The 20,000-nt window shown below is 32.2% G+C and overlaps 1 long non-coding RNA gene across 1 annotated transcript in view; it reads left to right on the top strand.

Moving 5' to 3' along the window:
- Positions 1-7,079, top strand: part of LOC137614741 (uncharacterized) — a 324,159-nt gene extending 317,080 nt beyond the window's left edge. The window contains exon 3 of the long non-coding RNA XR_011039141.1: positions 7,000-7,079. This is a non-coding gene — a long non-coding RNA (uncharacterized lncRNA). The remainder of the gene's footprint in view (positions 1-6,999) is intronic.
- Positions 7,080-20,000: the final 12,921 nt, after the last annotated feature.

Genomic DNA, 20,000 nt, shown 5'->3' on the forward strand with positions numbered 1-20,000 from the left:
TCAATTGATACATGTTAAGGTCAAAGATCAAGCAAAGGGTCGAGAAATAAGCTGCCTCGGCGGAGGTGTGACGGGCCGAGAGAAGGTTGTGAACTCAAAGGCAGTATGAAAGCAACTGAGTTAATTTATTATAGAACACTCTCCTTTATATACAAAACCTCAAGGCAACAGGAAATTTCATGTTTGAAAGATAGACAATGTTACATAGGGGAAACGCAGACATGTTTATTCTGGTTCTTTTTAGTGCGAGGGAAGAGCGAAGATACAAGCATAATATATACAAAATGAATTATGTACGATCGTGTGACACACGGTTGGTACAGAGGTCTCCGCTCTATTGAGTGCCCCTCTAGGTACATATATCATGCTTGTTTTTATTTCTTGACAGTCGGGTATCCTATTCTGTGAAAGCGTGCCACATGCTAATAGTCTATTAAGGTAGGGCCTCGAGAAGAATTTCTCGCTTTACATAATAAAGTAATTTTTGTGTGATACCGATACAGATAAGCATCATAGAATCTATTATTTTTTGGTGGAGGGACATGTTAAAGAGAGGGAATTTTTTGCTCTCTCTCTCTCTCTCTCTCTCTCTCTCTCTCTCTCTCTCTCTCTCTCTCTCTCTCTCTCTCTCTCTCTCTCTCAAGTAATTTTTGTGTGATACCGATACAGATAAGCATCATAGAATCTATTATTTTTTTGTGGAGGGACATGTTAAAGAGAGGGATTTTTTTGCTCTCTCTCTCTCTCTCTCTCTCTCTCTCTCTCTCCTCTCTCTCTCTCTCTCTCTCTCTCTCTCTCTCTCTCTCTCTCTCTCTCTCTCTCATACCAAGCCAACTCTGAATATATTTATTAGATTCGATAGTGTTTTTCTTCATTAGTTGTCACAACTGTTTATATTATGCATAAAGATAATACCCTTTTGTGGACCTTGCCTAAAAGAGCATTAGCCTTTGGCAAAATTCCATAGAACGGAATGGGCTTTTTGGATAAAGATATGAACATGATAAAAAAAAAATACAGGAAATATCTTAATTCCTGACGCATATTTATGCCATCGTACCTGCATACAGAAGAACGTATACAGTATATATATATATATATATATATATATATATATATATATATATATATATATATATATATATATATATATATATATATATTATATATATATGTATATATATATACATATATATATATATATATATATATATTATATATATATATATATATATATATATATATATATATATATATATATATATATATATATATATATACATTTCTTAAACGCTACATTTCATAAAATAGTAAAATTACAAAGCATGAACTCGTGTACAATTGTATGCAAACTTTTTTCAAGTTAAAGAAGACACAATTGAAAGAATACAATCGTCACATCTTTCAGTAGCTCTTATATTCCGTTAGGGTGTAAGGAATTGTTTTGCACCAGCTGCCATCCTGCGAAGCGAAACCGGATTTGCAATGGAAGGATTCTATAAAACAAGTATTTTTCGTCGAAGGACGAATTTCAAGCGAGAGTTCCAAAACAATGAAAGATATTGGAGAAGCTGCTTCTGTATGGAAAATATTGGAGTATAATATCCCGAAAAATTTTCCTCATATTTACATCCAGTGTTCCGTCTTAGATATTATCATTCTCCTGGTTCCCTTTTAAATATGCAAAGCATAAGGAATAATAACTGGTGTTGTTTTTTAATAAGTATAAAATGATGATTATTTTATTCCATTCCTGCTGCTCTGAGTCTGGTGATTTTCATAATATAACTAAATTTATTGTTCGAAATGTGTCATATTTTGATGCTTATATCAGTCTATGGAATTTTTTTTTTTAATATGACCATTTTTAGTAATAACAAGAGCAATCAGAAATTTCGGACCTCCACCAATGATTATTGCTAACATTTAATCAAAGTCTACGGACGTCGCGTCCCACTTTTTATATTCTGATTGTACAATAAATAGCGAAAAGTGCAATGTTGATCCATAATTGTAATCTTGATCCGTATCACCTCAAAAATTGCATGGATTCTTCCGATGTATAATATCTATCCATAGTAAAAAATATTGGCGAAAATCCAACGTTTCAATTTGTTTTGACGTAATCTTTAAAATTGTGAAAAATTCAAATTGATCTAGAATCCAGGTCCAGTACCGGATCATCTCCAAAAATTAATGGAGTCGTCCATAGCCTATGATCTGTCTGTGCTGAAATTTTCGTAAAAATCCGTCTTGTTTGTTTCAACGTCATTTTTAAAATGGTGAAAATGCAAATGTGGATCCGTATCCGGATCATCTCCAAAATTTAATGGGGTCATCCATGACGTAAGATCTAACTGTGGTGAAGATTTTGTCAGAATCCGGTTTGTAGTTTTGACGTAATCCTGTCCATAGACAATTAAATAAATAAAAAACCGACTCGAAAATATAACCTCATAGGCGGAGGTAATAATGATAATGATAATAAAGGTCTCCACTCTACCACCTATGCACAGCTCCTCCCGTCCCTCGGGTTGGGGGGGGGGGGAGAAGATTTAGTCACATCCTGGTGAGAGTGGGCTGCGTGTGATTGCATATCTATATAAATATTTAGCTATCATTTTTGACGGGTCGCGTACACTAGTTATAAATGTTTGTCATTCTGTAAATGAAAAAAAAAATTAAAATAAAACGCCACAACTCTTTGGTGGTAGAATTCTACTGAATCTGAAATATATTTGAGAAAATTTTGATTAATGTTCTGACAGTCAAGTTGGAGGACATCGTACCCTTGACGGCAATAACGCTAAATCATGAAATTTGCGGGCAAGAGGTGGTTTTGATGTTTGTGAAAACAATTTCACCCAGTATATCAACTATTATTATTATTATTATTATTATTATTATTATTATTCTAATAATTATAATAATAATAATGATGATGATGATGATGATGATGATTATTACTATTATTATTATTATTAGGATTATAATAATGATAATAATAATAATGATGATGATGATGATGATGGTTTTTATTATTATTATTATTATTATTATTATTATTATTATTATTATTATTATTATTAGCTAAGCTACAACCATAGTGGGAAAAGCAACTGGGAAAAGTAGCCTAGTGAGGAAAGGAAATTAGAAAACTACAAGAGAAATAATGAACAATTGAGATAAAATATTTGGAGTACAGTAACATTAAAATAGATCTTTCCTATATAAACAGATTTAGCGTCGGATCATTGGTTCTTACACCAAAGCATAAAGGAGAGATTGAACTATTAGAAAAATACTTTTCGAATCTTTCATCCCCTGGGAGATATCTTAATCTTTCTTTTACTCGGATCTAAGCCAGTATAAGCAGGACGTTAAACCTTCGAATACAGTCGTGGATTAACCTAATCATTCTGTCTCTTAGCGACTGGGAGAACAGAAATGAGACGTCTGAATTTCCATCAAAGCTACGATTAGTCTTCGTAATTAAGGAATGAGACACTTACATAAGTACCTTATTGATTAGCAATTTTAATCGAAGAATCTGATTAGCAGTTTTGCTCAAAGAGATAGAGATATTATAAGTTGATCAAAATATACATACTTGAAAATAATATTCGATTAAACTATTGTTCGAAATGTTTATCGAAAGAGAGGTATAGGTAATAATTTTCGAAATTTCTTTAGGTAGTTACCAAAAGGAAGTGATATAATGAAATATTGTTTTAATTGTTTTGAGGATCTTTGCTTCAATTATTATTTTTTTTATTATTTTTATTATTATTATTATTATTATTATTATTATTGATTTTATACAACAACAACAACAACAACAACAACAACAATAATAATAATAATAATAATAATAATAATAATGGGCAAAAAGGGGAAAGTGTGACCAGTTTGACAAAATTCGAACAATTAATCACTGATTTTATAAAAGAAAAATTTTGGATAATAAACTTTTGTTAGAGAATTAAAATCTAAGTTAATTGCTGAATACGAAAACATAATCATAGATGAAACTTCTATGTTAGTATCAATTGACATTAAAGTTTTTAGTACGTAGTTTTCATCATACAATACGCAAAACATGGCAAAATATTTTATACTTTTCACAATGCATTCATCAAATACTTCAATATCAATGGAATTATAGAATTCATGCATACATCATTAAAAAAAACTTTTCCTTTCCCTATTCCGGAAAATGGGTTCGATTTTTATGTTGACAAAAAACACGGATTGGTACATACATGTAAATGAGAAAAATTCAGCAACATTTGCTTTGCAAACAAAATGTCTAATATAGATTATTTACATATGAAATATATTCACGTGTAATGTATATATTTATTTTTTAATATTGTGATTGGTAGTCACAAAGTATATTGTCACTATTCACTGCATATACAAGCATTGTGTGTGTATGTGTGTGTATATATATATATATTATATATATATATATATATATATATATATATATATATATATATATATATATATATATATATATATATAATGTGTTTATATGTATGTAAATTTATATATATATATATATATATATATATATATATATATATATATATATATATATATATATATATATTCAAATAAGCCATATATTATACTCCTTGATATCTGGATTCTCTCTATACCTCGTGATCAGAGACCCAAGGTGGAATTAACTCAAAGATAATACCTTCTAGGAGGCCGGGGAATCGAACCTGGGTCCGAGAAACTGACACAACAGTGACATACCATCTAGCTACAATAGACGGTATGTCACTATCGTCCCAGCTTCTCGGAACCGGGTTCGATTCTCCCTTCGACCAGAAGAGGAGTATAACATATGGCTTATTTGAATATTCAAAATGTCTAAATGTGCAAAATTTAGCATATATATACTGTATATATATATATATATAGAGAGAGAGAGAGAGAGAGAGAGAGAGAGAGAGAGAGAGAGAGGTGCAGTGGGGGAAGTGTTACTATGCTCTTACTGAGAAGTGGCTCATAAAAGCTCTCATTTGACAAATGTTTTATTTGCCATTAACACCAGTTGGTGTTGATCACAGATTACGAAGACTTCAATTCTTTGGGCTTTTCGAATGTCCACTGTTTCCTTCTGGTGTGTAATGGATGAAAGCCGCCTTCCTCCTGTACTATTAGATGGAGTAGAAGAGAACCAGTTTTTCCAATTCTCTATTACTTCTCAGTCTTCAAAGGACGGGCCTGTCTCTTCCTTTGTGGTTAAGCCTCGATATTTTTTCATTTAGATTATCCATTTTAGGATGCCAGTTTTATTTGCTTCCATATTGATATAAAACAATACATTCTTCCTAATCCTTGTATGAAGATATGTGTAGTTCGTCAAGGTAAATGAACTCTATAATCATGAGAATTCCACAAAACCTATAATTCAGCATGTTGTTGTAGCAAGATTGCATTTTGATAGCGAGGGGTAGTTAGTTGCCTTCGTGCATCCATTTGGACAAGGCGCTCATCTGAGAGTGTCAGCTGAACACAGTGTATTCAAGAACCTTTTGTAATAAAGTGAAAAAAAAAACCATGTTCCGATGTTTCATTATCCGTTGACATGGGACACATTTATTGATTACTAACACTGACAATAACATTATGGTGACGGTGTTTTAGGAACCGTATGTTCATTCGTTATTGAAGGTCTTTTTAAAGTTAAAGTGCTTAATTAGTACAGCAGCTGCTGTTGGTGTTGATGCCTCATTTTAGTACAGATAGTTGTTGTTGTTATTATCGGTGTTAATGTTTTAAATTTGGCTGGCCATATAATAGCACGGTTTCTTACTCTTCTGGGTAGCCCACATGAGTGCAAATTCTCCAGACAATTGCATGATTTAGGGTAAGATTCTGTATTAAGTTATTTTATATTTTCAGGTGCCTTGTATATATTGTCAAAAATAAAGTTTGAATGGTAATCTACTGTGAGAGAATTAAATCATATATTACTTTAACACAATAATACCACAAAGTATTACTAAAAAACCTAATGGTTAATAAATTCATGATACATTCTTAATAACAAATATCGTTGGGACATGAATATTTCTTTGATAGAAACGTGCAGAGAGTTGTTCATTATTTAAAGATTGAGGAATTATGGAAGTGGTAACGATTAGAGGAAAGAAGACACCGAAGGGCAGTAATGATTAATAAGAAATGTAGTGTTAGAGTAAAGGAAAGCAATAATGTAATGGCATAGTAAGAAACTCTAGTACCGGGATAACTACAATAATTCGGGAAGAGTAAACATGATGAAAATGATTGCCCCACAGTGATAAAGCATGGAAATTACATAATAATTAACAGAACGAGTGAATCTATACACGTTGTTAAAGCATAGTTACAGGGTGATATACGTCCGCGATGATGTAATAGGATAATATAATGGCAAGTAACTGCAAGTGATGTGTATCTACAACTATAAAAGCATGGGGATGACAAAGTGAGTAATGTATGTGTCACCGTGAAGTAGAGTTAAATGTCAAGTTAATTGAGAACACTGTTGAGTCTTATCTCTATTATGAACGAGAAGTAAGAGTAGTTAATTGTGTTTAATAAGGCATTGTAGATGCCGGAGCAGGAATATGCAAATGTTTGAAGTTATGTATGTGAGAAGGTTGATTTAAAGCAAAATAGTTAGTAGGATCCGTGGAGACTGGAGATATAATGAACAAATGGAATAAAAAAAAACTGGATGAAATATGTTTTAATTGGCTTATCCATATGAGTAGGATAATCTCTCTCTCTCTCTCTCTCTCTCTCTCTCTCTCTCTCTCTCTCTCTCTCTCTAGTATATCTTTACGTCAGCAGACGCTGCTATGAGTTTTTCATTTGGTTTGTTTATTTATAATCAATTGTCCACATACTGTTTTTGAATAGTGATATGCCTAGAAAAATGTGTTTGTTTAGAACCTTAGTTTATTAAAACCATATTTTTTTTTCTTGTTTCAGGCGGTTTTAGGCCCAACAGTGGCCATAGTGGCCCTGGTGTTCGCCGTTGCTTACGTCGTTAGAAGATGCGAGAGATCAAGGTAAGTGTGTTTGTCTTGATGCTGTGAGCATCCCATATTCATTGCTTCTTAAGGGTTTCTCTCAAGTTTTTATCTCTCAAATGTTCCTGTTATTATGTTGTCTCTCTAGTGTGTCTGTTATTATGTTGTCTCCCAAGTGTCTGTTATCATGTTGTCTCTCAAGTGTCTGTTATCATGTTGTCCCTCAAATGTGTATATTACTATGATGTCTCTCAAGTGTGTCAATGATTATGTTCTTCTCAAGTGTGTCTGTTAATATGTTGTGTCTCATGCGTGTAATGTTATGTTGTCTTTCCAAGTGTGTATGTTACTATGTTGTTTCTCAAGTGTGTCTGTTACTATATTGTCTCTCAAGTGTGTTTATTACTATGATGTCTTTCTAGTGTGTTTGATATTATGTTGCTTTTCAAGTGTGCCTGTTAATATGTTGTGTCTCATGCGTGTAATGTTGTGTTGTCTTTCCAAGTGTGTATGTTACTATGTTGTTTCTCAAGTGTGTCTGTTATTATGTTGTCTCTCAAGTGTGTATGTTACTGTGTTGCCTGTCAAGTGTGTGTGTTACTAGGTTGCCTCTCAAGTGTGTTTCTTACTCAATTGTCTTTCAAGTCTTTGTAATTTTATTTCCTTTGGAGTTTATATGGTCGAACAGGTTTTCTGGAAACAATCTCTTTCCTTTTATCATATTGTGAGTCGTATCTTTATTTTCAATGCCTCAATACTATGCTCAAGTATGAGATCCATTCCTCATTATCTCTGATACCTTCAACAAGTTATCAAGAAAACAATGGCAGGTTTTTGTCGATATTGACAGTGCAACAGAGTCGTTGATTTATTTTTTGCCAATTTAAATGTATATGAGATCATTGAATTTGATACCGTTCTTCATTCTTAATGAATATTATTTGTTTGAGATTTCAGTCCTAGGGTATTTTAGAAAGCGAGTTTGGTCAGTTAATTGGTGGAAGACGAAGATTTTAAACGTGAATAATTTCTTCTATATATTGTACTCTTGGCTTTGGTAATTCCTTGATAATAATAAGTCTTAGTATTTTCTTAGGAAATTAGTGATCAATCCCTTATAAGAGAGAGAGAGAGGGAGAGAGAATCTTCCGTTGAGATACATGTTCTAGGTCAAACACAATTGTTGCTTCCACGGTTGGGCATGTTCATTCAGCTCTCTCTCTCTCTCTCTCTCTCTCTCTCTCTCTCTCTCTCTCTCTGTGACATTATCCTCTATTGCCTAGGAATATAGAAAATGAAAACTAGTGATTATGATAAAAACATTCCATTAATTTCAACTTAAACAGCTTTACTCACTCAAAAATCTACTTCTGTGTTTAATGCCGAAACCTTAACGCTCTGAAAGCCCAGATAATTTTCCTGATCTTCTGAAATTCAATAACTTTAAGAAAAGAAGTTTGTTATGGAAATGACTCAGTCTTCCCTTATCTGAGAATTACCGTCAGACGCCGGCCGCTTATCACAACCTAAGATATTCTAACCACGAAGACAGCATTTTTCTACGGCCGGTTATTATGCCTCCATCGGATATTCTGTCGGCATCGGATATTACACCGGTAGGTGTGGGGGGAAAAAAGTTACGCTTAAAGTTTGCTCAGTTCGGTAGTTGGGATAAGGTAAGGTTGTGGAGGTGATGGAATGGCGTATCTCTTCACTTCTAAGGTAGGAATTTTCACTCTTAGGTCTTCTAGATACCGGCATTATATTACTTGGGCTCTTTAAGTTAGATAACAAGAGTTAAATTACCTAATATAATGTGAAAATTAATATGAGGCACGTGTCTAGGAATAAAAAATTGCTCACTTCATACAAAATACATTATTTTATTAGAATAATTTTGTAATAATAATTTACTATCACTCTAATATTTAAAAAATTGTTGGTATTTTCGTGATATATCGGCCTTTTTTTCCTCTCCTGCATGTATGAAATAAAAGCTTAGTTATAAAATTGACACCTTGAAATGTAAAGGTTAAACTGAGCATAAGCTATTGAAATTATTTCATAGAAGAATATACCAAAATTTAATAGCCATATTATATGAAAAATTAAACAAAACTATGAAGTAAACATTATAACCTATCCACTGTGAATACATGTGAGGCTATTTTAACCCATGGGAAGAAAAACCTTACATTTTATCAATGTAATTAAATATATATACACCTATATCATATTTCTAAACAATAAAATAAATACAATAAGTACTTAAATAGAGTCCTTACATATCTTAAAATAATAATATTGATGAAAATTCAACACAAGTAGAGTGTAATGGCAAATAGCTAAAAATACAAGAAAAATACTGTATGCAAACTTAATATTATATATAATACACCATGACAGGAAGGAAGGATAGAAAGAGGCATCATAAAGGCCTTAAAGAATTAATACAATAACCAATACATGTCTACCCTACCGATCCGAGCAAGAAGACCTATGATGATGGCCATGACTGAATAACCATTACGACAAGAAAGGCCTGGGATCTTGAAGATGGTGTTCAGCAATTCATACTGCTGGTTTTTTTTTTTTTTTTAATCTAGATTCTCAAGTCTCGTTTCGACTCGCTTCGAGTCTGTCCTTCCACCGTCATCCTCCGTCCATCTCGACCATGTAGAGGTCTAAAGAGCAGTCAGTTAAATGGTTCAACAACCTCTATCAGCTGCTGGGCGAACGTTTAAAAGCAACCAGCATATTAATAAACAATCAATAACTGAAAATTGTAAGTCATTCGTGGTGCCATGAAATAATAGCAAAAAGTCATTTTTGATGCGAAATTATATTTAGCAATGTGATATCCATGGTGAGAGGTGAAAAGATTAATGGGATTTAAAATTTTCATCCACATTAAGGTAGACATAGGCTCCCTCCCCATCTTTAGCTCACAAGGTTAGTGAGGTTGCAGACACTACAAGAGACTATCGAGTTTGAACGGGACTCGATCTCCCGTCCAGCAGAACGCCAGACAGGAACGTTTCCAATAGACCACCACAACCTGGTAATCGAATCCCTGCTAGCATGGCGAGCGTCATAACCTCCAGACCAGGAGAATCATACAATTATGATTAAAATATATATCCACAACGTTGACACGTTAATGTCACTCTTACTCGCAGATGTACACGTACACGCAAAATATTGTTGAGTACACACAGTCGCATGGGAATGCAAGTATACGAAATATTTTGTGTTTCCATGCAAAAGCACGGTTGGCCTCGCCGGAAGTAATGCATGAAATAGTGCTTATGCATTCTCATACTTAGCCTTTTTTATGGGAGCCAGCTAGCCCAGCAACGAAATGCACTCAGTGAATCCATGCTGTGAGGGGCGAAAATGCAGTAAGGATAAGCAAGAAAAAGGAGGAGATAGAGGGAATAATATTTTATCTTTTCTGGTGCATTTTATCTTTTTAGTTTTATATACATACATACATACATACATACATACATATATATATATATATATATATATATATATTATATTCATGTAAGCCATATATTATATACCTCCTAATATCTGGATTCTCTCTACCTCGGGATCAGAGACCCAAGGGAGAATAACTCAAAGATAATAGCTTCTGGTCGGCCATGGAATCGAACCCGGACCCAGGAAACTGAGGTTCCATTGACTTAGCAACTCAGCCACAAAAAGAGAAATAAAAGTTAATTACAATTCTTCCTTACTTATACCTGTTGAATTCAGGCTATAATTGTAGAGATGGGTTGATTTCGATTCTAAGTACAAAAAAACCCGAATTGACAGGTGTAAGTATGGGAGAATGGTAATAAACTTTTATCTCTTTTTGTGGCTGAGATACTAAGTTAATGGAATCTCAGTTTCTTGGTCTCGGGTTCGATTCCCTCACCGAACAGAAGCTATTATCTCTGAGTTTATCTCCCCTTGGGCCTCCGACCCTGAAGTAGAGAGAATCCAGATATTAGGAGGTACATAGTATATGGTTTATATGAATATATATGAGAAACACGTATAAATGTGAAAAATTATCGCATGTGTATATATATATGTATATATGTATGCACATACACACACTATATATATATATATATATATATATATATATATGTATATATATATGTATATATATACATATATATATGTATATATATATATATATATATATATATATATATATATATATATATATATATATATATATATATATATATATATATATATATACATACATACATACAAAGTCCATAACTTACAGGAACATATGAATCCTGACCGGTTTTGTCTATATTCAAGAAATATCAGTCGTCATTTCCTTTGTATTTGTGGTTTGCTTCCACGTTTCACTCTATATATGAGAATTGGGTCAACAATAACACACACATTATATATCGGCTATTTTTGGAATTTAAACTCTGTAGTCTTTACTGGTGTTCATTTACTGAACGAATGTCCCTCATCTATTTCGTTGGCGTTTGCAGCGAGAGGCTGTAGAATGGTCCGGTCGTTATTGGTTTCGTGTGGAAATAAATGAGGTCCTTTTAATTTAGGTCGATCCGTGTTAAGATAATAAGGCAAGGAGAGTTTGTTGCAGGGAGATTCGGTTGGCAAAAGGTATATAATTATTGCAACACAGCTTTGGATGTTCCGTTGTACCGGGACAATATTTTGCTACTATTAACTCGGGTGTTCAACTATGCCAGGATAGTCCAGTGACGGACCATTAGTTCAAGAAAGGTTAGGATTTACAGTTATCTGGGAAAAAAATCGGCGGTGTAAAGTTGTCAGGAAAGTTCAGGTCTTATCTCTCTCTCTCTCTCTCTCTCTCTCTCTCTCTCTCTCTCTCTCTCTAAATAGTCTTGTCAATATTTTATGGCGATACTATGTATTTATTTCTTAATACATAAATTTATATATCTTATACCGATTTAAAATATGCTGCATTTATAGTTGCTCTTAAATATTCTTAGGAGTGCGTTTTCAAGTTTCTGTTACTTTCGTAATAAACTTGAGCAGTACACTGGTTAAGAAAAATGAGTATTATGACAAAAAAAGTTATTTTACACCAAGAAATAAACAGTATTTATTGAATGCTTTTTTACAATTGCTTCCTTGCTTCCTGAGACATATTTGAATTTGCGAAAGTTAGTAAAAACATTCTTTGACTCGAAAAGATATTTTGTTTTATCAGATATAATTTTCTTTTTCCTTATTCAACTCTAAGGAGGCATTGAATATTCACCAAAATGAAAAAGAATTGCTTTAATTCTCTTCTAAAATTCTACGAGAGATAGTCTAAAATAGATTGTTTTTATACTGGAAGATCACAGTTAAAGATGATTGGAAAAATTATTAGATCAATTCATTATACACAATAATTATATATATTGATATATATTTTTTACTATTATATATATATATATATAATATATTATAAATATATATAAATATTAAATAATAATATAATTATATTATATTATATATACACTGTATATAATAATATATATATATATATATATATATATATATATATATATATATATATATATATATATATATATATATATCTTGACCTTTACCAACTCAGATATTGGGTATTTTATGGAAATTAAACTCTGTAATCTTTACTGGTGTTCATTTACTGAACGAATGTCCCTCATCTATTTCGTTGGCGTTTGCAGCGAGAGGCTGTAGAATGGTCCGGTCGTTATTGGTTTCGTGTGGAAATAAATGAGGTCCTTTTAATTTAGGTCGATCCGTGTTAAGATAATAAGGCAAGGAGAGTTTGTTGCAGGGAGATTCGGTTGGCAAAAGGTATATAATTATTGCAACACAGCTTTGGATGTTCCGTTGTACCGGGACAATATTTTGCTACTATTAACTCGGGTGTTCAACTATGCCAGGATAGTCCAGTGACGGACCATTAGTTCAAGAAAGGTTAGGATTTACAGTTATCTGGGAAAAAAATCGGCGGTGTAAAGTTGTCAGGAAAGTTCAGGTCTTATCTCTCTCTCTCTCTCTCTCTCTCTCTCTCTCTCTCTCTCTCTCTAAATAGTCTTGTCAATATTTTATGGCGATACTATGAATTTATTTCTTAAAACATAAATTTATATATCTTATACCGATTTAAAATATGCTGCATTTATAGTTGCTCTTAAATATTCTTAGGAGTGCCTTTTCAAGTTTCTGTTACTTTCTTAATAAACTTGAGCAGTACACTGGTTAAGAAAAATGAGTATTATGACAAAAAAGTTATTTTCCTCCAAGAAATAAACAGTATTCATTGAATGTGTGTGTGTGTGTGTGTGTGTGTTTTTTTTTTTTTTTTTTTTTTTTTTTTTTTTACAATTGCTTCCTGAGACATATTGGAATTTGCGAAAGTTAGTAAAAACATTCTTTGACTCGAAAAGATATTTTATTTTTATCAGATAACATTTTCTTTTTCGTCTTTTTCGTTATTCAATTCTAAGGAGGCATTGAATATTCACCAAAATGAAGAAGTATTGCTTTAAATATCTTCTAAAATTCTGTAACGGAAGATACACGAGTTTTTATTGAAATCAAATCTAAAATAATTTTTTTAGATTGAAACATTTTTACTTTTCTTATTAAGAAAGCAATTTTCAAACAGTCTAAAGATGATTGGAAAGTAAAGAGATGATTAAGCTTTCTTTTAATTCATTATACACACATATAAATATATATATATATATATATATATATATATATATATATATATATATATATATAATATATATATATATATATATATATATATATATATAGATAGATATATATAAACATATTGACCTTTACCAATTCAGATATTGGCTATTTTTTGGAAATTAAACTCTGTAATCTTTACTCGTGTTCATTTACTGAACGAATGTCCCTCATCTATTTCGTTGGCGTTTGTAGCGAGAGGCTGTAAAATGGTCCGGTCGTTATGGGTTTCTTGTGGAAACAAATAAGGTCCTTTTAATTTAGGTCGGTCCCTGTTAAGATACGGAAGGCGAGGGAAGTTTGTTACAGGGAGACTCGCGCTTTTTTACAAGAAATAAAAAAAGGTTGCTTGTAAAAATCAATTTTATAAACCTTCTTTTAAAAACAATTGCTCATCCCGGGAAAAAAAAAAAATGAAGGTTGGCGAGGAAAAAAAAAAAAAAAAAGGTTGGCGAAGGGTATATGATTATGGCAGCACAGCTCTGTATGTACCGTTCTACCAGTACCATTTTTTCACGACCTTATCGCTGACAGGAATCTTTATGTAGTCTATTTATGAAATATCTCTTTTGATGTTACTGTTTTTGAAATATTAAAGTTGCTCATTATTTCTTAGATCGTTTATTTATTCCCCTATTTCCTTTCCTCGCTTGGCTATTTTATTGTTGGAGCCCTTGGGCTTATAGCATCTTGATTTTCCAACTAGGGTTGTAGCTTATAGCTAGTAAAAATAAAAATATGAATAAAGTAAATGTACTATATAGGCCAGGAGAGTTCAGTTAAACCGCTATTTTAATAAGGTTCATAATTATAAGGGGGATTAGAGCTGAATATTTATGTCTGGAAATTTTAGATCGTAATTGTTAATATTGGATAATTTTGAATGTACAATACCATTTTTATTCCACACTTTAAGATATGAGTATGCTGGTCATATTAATGAAGTTTTTTTTTATGGAATAAGGTCGGTATTGTTGACATAAAATATTCTCTCTCTCTCTCTCTCTCTCTCTCTCTCTCTCTCTCTCTCTCTCTCTCAAGACAGTAATCTTGCCAGTAAATTAATATTCAGGAATAAGAATCTGTTACACCTCACCGTGGGTTATGGATATATTGCTAAAATGTAAATTCATTTCGTGCTACATATATTTTAGCTTATTTAGAATATTAGCGATATATATATATATATATATTATATATATATGTACATATATATATATATGTACATATATATATATATATATATATATATATATATATATGTACATATATATATATATATATATATATATATATATATATATATATATATATAAATTTCTTTTTATTGATGTTATTTTTTTAATATAGCTAAAGCTATTACAACACAATTTAGCAATTTCTTTAAAATTAACAATTAAGAAAAAAAGCAAGCTGAAAAAAAAGGATATATTTCCTCAAGAAATAACCACTATTTTAGAAGAAATATTGAAAATGCTGCATGCTTTTTGCCGACTGCTTGAAGGAGCTATATTGGAATTGGCGAAGGTACTTTGACTGCAATATATTTCTCAGTTTTATCACATGAGATTTTCCTTTTCCTTTCTCGACTCTATGAAAGGAAGAATGGAATTTTTACAAAATTTCGGAATATTCTTTTAAATTGTTTGAAAGGTTTTATAACGAACGATGCAAGAGTCTTTGGTTAAAATCAGTGCTATAAAATTTTGTGATGGTTGAAAAGGATTTCTCTCCTTATTGACCAAGCAGTCATGAATTTTTACCCAAATAATTGTAATGATTTTTATACTGGGCTTTAAAATGTGTGTTTTTACTCCTTTGCCATATTTAGTTTTCTTAAAATTCTTTGAAACACTCCATCAACTATATAAAAAAATATCTCAATGATATTTTCATAGTCACGAGATAATTGTAATGATTTGTTTTGCTAGTCTTTAAAATTTAGATGACGACTTTTATTCCAGGCAAATAAACATTAAGCCAAATTATGATTTATATTTAATTCGACGTTAATTTTTCGAATTTTTTTTAAACGATCCGTAAATTGTATGAAAACTTGCGCTGTGATATTTTCAGTTACGAAATAATTGTAATGATTTTTTTTACTAGTCTTTAAAATTTGATGGTGACTTTTATCCCAGGCAGATAAGTATTAAGCCAAATTATGATTTTTATTTCATTGCCACATTCAGTTGTATAAATATTCCTTGAAACATTCCGTCAACTATATAAATACTATCGCCATGATATTTTCAGTTACGAAATAATTGTAATGATTTTTTACCTTTCTTTAAAATTTGATGGTGACTTTTATTTTCAGGCAAATAAGCATAAAGCCAATTTATCATTTTTATTTCATTGCGACGTTCAATTTTCCAAATATTCTTTGAAACAATCCGTCAACTATATAACTATCTCTATAATATTTTCATAGAGTTACGAAAGAATTATAATGACTTTATTAGTCTTTAAAATTTGATTGCTACTTTTATCCCAGGCAAATAAGCATTAAGCCAAATTATGATTTTTATTTAATTGCCACATTCAGTTTCCCAAATACTCTTTGAAACAATCCGTCAACTATATGAGAAAAAACTATCGCTATGATATTTTCATAGAGTCACGAGATAAGAAAAGATAAATCATGGGATAAAAGTTGATGAAAAAAAGGAATCTGACGTTATAACGATAACAAATCAACCGTGAAAGGAGTTTTCAGATCATTGACTCGAGTAGAACTTATCATTTTGTTTTCGTACTGAAAGGAAGTTTTTTTTTTTTTTTAAATAATGAAAGAGGGGAGACCTATACTACGCCCCTAAAACTATTTTTCTTTGTATTTTTTTTTTTTTTTTTTTTTTTAGAAAGAGGGGAGACCTTTACTACGCCCCTAAAACTAATTTTCTTTTTATCTTTTTATTACTTCTTTTTGTGAGTTTATTTCCTACGACCTTATCAAAGGTCATCGGAGCGTTAATGGTCAAGGATTATGATTGTTGATCATCTGTAGAATTCTTGGTCTATTTTTCCTTGTTAGGTAATTTTTCACATTTTCTTTCTAATTCTTGACTTTTCCCTTATTCTTTACTTATCAATGGTGCTTATTTCACAGGATTTAATGAAATGATTGAACTATAATTCTGGTATTCAATGATTTTGAGATTATTTTGCTCTTTTTACAAGGACTGCCAATACTGAAAAGAGACCTGATTAAAGATTAGTGTTTTTTTTTAGTAGGTTGCTGACATAACATAATGTAGTCTTTGCATACTGATCGTTATGATAAAGTAGGGTTGTTAAAAGATCATGCTGTCAATTTTTCTTTGTTATAACATTATTATTATTAATATTGTTATTTTTATTATTGTTGTTGTTGTTGTTATCATTATTTTAAGGGACGAGGCTTTAAAATTACGTCGTGTAAAAGCAAGCTTACACAGAATGGAAAACTAATAATTAAGAGATACATAGTTAAATAACAAAGAAATACAGATAAATCAACAAAAGGATTGGAATATAGAACATTTATAAACAGCAATGTCTTAAAATTTAAAGCATTGGTATTGTCATCTTGAACTTATTGCTATCAAATTCAGAATTAAAACTAGCATGGGGAGACTGTAAGCAGTCTTCCTTATTGCCTTATTCTATGTTTGGGTTCCCCCAGGTCCCTCAGTGTGAGGCACCTCGTATATCCACCAGAGAGTTGCTTATGCATCTTCCGGTGTATTTTGCATCTTCCAGTCTTGGATGGTCTGGGATGCATCTTAGGTGTTTGTCGAGCTTATTCTCAAACACTACGCCGCTCACTCCTGATATGTTTCTTAGATGAGCTGGCAGGAATGAAAGACAACATGGCACCTCAACAGAATGCTGATGCTGATGTTCTGTTGTCGAAATCACCTAATGGCGCTAATCGGTTTCTCTAAATAAGCTTGATTGTAAGTGACTCCAATTTAGATCTTAACTGGTTTCTCGCACAAGATAGAATAGATTATTATTTTGTGAAGGAAAGCATGCAGAAGGTCCTCAACTTACGTTCCAAGAAGCTGTTTGTAAGTCGAATTTTGTGGCATTTTTACCTAGAGTAGGCTTCACCTAACTCAAATGCCTACGATTTTCAGCTGCAAAGGTCAACAAATAGTTCCGTTGCATATAAAATAAATATCAGTTTTTTTTTTCTGTCTTTTCACTTTCTGTATTGAATCATATAATATTGTTTTATTACAGTATTTCATTTCTCTATTACAGTCTTCTTCTTCTTCTTCTTCTTCTTTGTGTGCATCCTTTCCCACCTTTATGTGGGGTCGATGTTTCTGGCCAGCGTTTTCCATCTACCTCTGTCCCACACTTCATCCCCGGTTAATCCCTTTGATCGAAGGTCATCCTTGATACAGTCCAAGGCCAATATATTGGCCTTGATACAGTCCATCCACCTTCGCTTTGGTCTCCCTCTCCTTCTCGTTCCCTGTACCTCCTGTACCAAATTTTTGAGAAATTTATGATTTCAGTTGGATTTGTTTTTGTATCTCCGAATGTTTGTATCGTCAAATATGCAAGTTTAAGCAAATATATCAGTAGATTTTTATTTTGTATTTTTTGAGACAATGAGATATCCTTATATGGCACAGACTCAAAGGCACGTGTCCTCCATCTTGCGATGTATTTTTGAAAATTATGCAAGAGTGAAAAGATTGTATATTATGCTTATAGTTTATATATGAATTATCTGTTTTAATGTTGTTACTGTTTTTAGAATATTTTATTTTAATTGTTCATTACTTTTCATATAATTTATTTATTTCCTTATTTCCTTTCCTCACGGGGCTAATTATCCCCGTTGGAACCCATGTGCTTATAGCATCCTGATTTTTCAACTATGGTTATAGCTTAGCTAGTAATAATAGCAACAATAACACCATACTCTTAAATAGCCCTGACACAGATGTAACTAGAAAGTTAAATGGGGTAAATGAAAAGAGGGGACTTGAAGTAGAAGCGATAGTCCAGCGCAATGAATGGATAATTAAGTTACTGACGTCCTGTTTGCTATGGCCATTAACACCTCATCATCCTAAAGGTAGAAAACTATAAGAATTGGGCTAACGTAAGACCAGGAAGATAATTCCAAAGCTTGAAAGTAGAAAGAAAGAATTAGTCACGGTATTAATCACCGAATTTAACGTGATATTTGTATAATGTTTCATTAGAATTGTAGACGTATCATGAGAATTATCAATTATTCACCATGGCACGTATGTGGTTATTGTAATGTTTGTCTGTGTGTATTATGTACCTTGTAAATGCATGTGTTCATTTTTGCCACGATTTCAATAATACAGTTCAGAGCATTTTGAGTCCGTGACGCTGATGACATGCCAAGTACCGTGATTATGAGCAAACTTAATTTGGTCGCATTTTGCATAGCATGGATAAAGCTGACAGGTCATTTCCAAATGCGCCGGGTATGATAACATTAACGATAATTTTAACGGTTTCCATTTTCGTTTTATATATGCTACAGGATTGTCAGTCTTGAGAGCTGGATTTAATAATCCTCATGATATTAATTCATTTGAGGATGAAATATGATATGATAATGCTTAGTTATTGGTGTGCCAGGCGATAAATTATGATTATTTTTCAGGAGGAACTACTTTTTGCTTTGACGATAATTGGTCTTGACGTGCCATTAATGAAATTATTGATGCACGAAGCGTCTGGTTCCAAGGTTTTTTTTTTCCCTCTTAAAGATGATGCCATGAGGTTTTGTATTATTTTTTTTATCAAAAAGAGACGTTGGACAAGAAGAATAATAGAATATCCCTAAAGATTGCAGACTAAGAAGGCGATGGAGGAGAGGACGATGGATCGACGAACTAAGGCAGTTTGCGATCGTGGAGTGATATAGAAAGACAATATACACACACATATGGAAGGAGATATCTGAGGCTTTTGTCCTGCAGTGTAATAACTACAGCTGAATTGTATAATCATCATTATCAGCCGTTACAAGTCCACTGCGTAACAAAGACCTCAGACATGTCCTTCCTCTTGCGTCTGTTTCTGTTTTTTCTGTGCCAGTCCACGCCCCCAAACTTCCTTATTTCATCGTTCCATCGTCATCTTTTCTTTCCTCTGCTTTTTGTACCATCTGTAAGGATCCATTCTTTTATTCTTAACGTTCATATATTGTCTGTC

Source organism: Palaemon carinicauda, chromosome 21 (genome assembly GCF_036898095.1).
Source record: "Palaemon carinicauda isolate YSFRI2023 chromosome 21, ASM3689809v2, whole genome shotgun sequence".
NCBI lineage: Eukaryota > Metazoa > Arthropoda > Malacostraca > Decapoda > Palaemonidae > Palaemon > Palaemon carinicauda.